The sequence below is a fragment of the Chrysochloris asiatica genome, unplaced genomic scaffold, assembly GCF_000296735.1.
Source record: "Chrysochloris asiatica unplaced genomic scaffold, ChrAsi1.0 scaffold00501, whole genome shotgun sequence".
NCBI lineage: Eukaryota > Metazoa > Chordata > Mammalia > Afrosoricida > Chrysochloridae > Chrysochloris > Chrysochloris asiatica.
Window position 1 is genome coordinate 797766 of NW_006409019.1, and position 1209 is coordinate 798974.

Genomic DNA, 1209 nt, shown 5'->3' on the forward strand with positions numbered 1-1209 from the left:
ATCTTAGTCCTCAAACTGACATCTTTGCTCTTCAACACTTTAAAGAGGTCTTGTGCAACAGATTTTCAAATTGTCATTTGATTTCCTGACTGCTGCTTCCATGAGTGTTGGTAGATCTGAGCAAAATGAATTATTTGACAACTTCAATCTTTTTTCCATTTATATGGATGTTATTTATTGGTCCAGTGGTGAGGATTTTTGTTTTCTTTATATTGAGGTGCAATCCTCACCAAAGGCTGTGGTTTTTTTATCTTCATCAATAAATATTTTAAGTCGTCTTGGCTTTCAGAAAGCAAAGTTGTATCAAATGCATATCGCAGGTTATATATGATTCTTCCTCCAATCCTGATGCCATGTTCTTTATATAACCCAGCGTCTCGGATTATTTGTTCAGCATACAGATTGAACAAGTATGGTGAAAGAATACGACCCTGGTGCACACCTTTCCTAATTTTAAACCATTCAGTATTTCCTTGGTCTGTTCAAACAACTACCTCTTGGTCTATGTATAGGTTCCTCATGAGCACAATTAAGTGTACCAGAATATTCATACTTTGCCATGTTGTCCAAAGCTTGCAATGATCCACACAATTGAAAGCCTTTGTATAGTCAATAAAACACAAGTAAACATCTTTCTGGAATTCTCGGCTTTCAGCCAAAATCCATCTGACTTCAGCAATGATATTCCTCGCTCCGTGTCCTTTTCTGAAACTGGCTCGAATCTCTGGAAGTTCTCTGTCAATGTATGGTTGAAGCTATTTTTGTATTACCTTTAGTAAAACTTTACTCAAATAGTATATCAATAATATTGTCCAATGATTGCCACATTACATTGGGTCACCTCTACTTGGACTGGGCACAAATGCAGATCTCCTCCATTCAGTTGAACAGATAGTTATCTTCCAAATTTCTTGGCATAGTTGAGTGAGTGCCTTGAGTACCCCTTCACTTTGTTGAAAGATCGCCATTTTTATTCCATCAATTCCTGGTGCCTTGTTCTTTGCCAATGACTTCAATGCATCTTGGACTTCTTTCTTCAGGATCATTGGCTCTTGATCATATGCTACCTCTTGAAATTATTGAACATTGACCATTTATTTTTGTTACAGTTACTCTGTATATTCCTTCCATCTGCTTTTGATGCTTTCTTCATCATTCAGTATTTTGCCCATAGAATCCTTTAATACTGCAAGTCAAGGTTTGATTTTT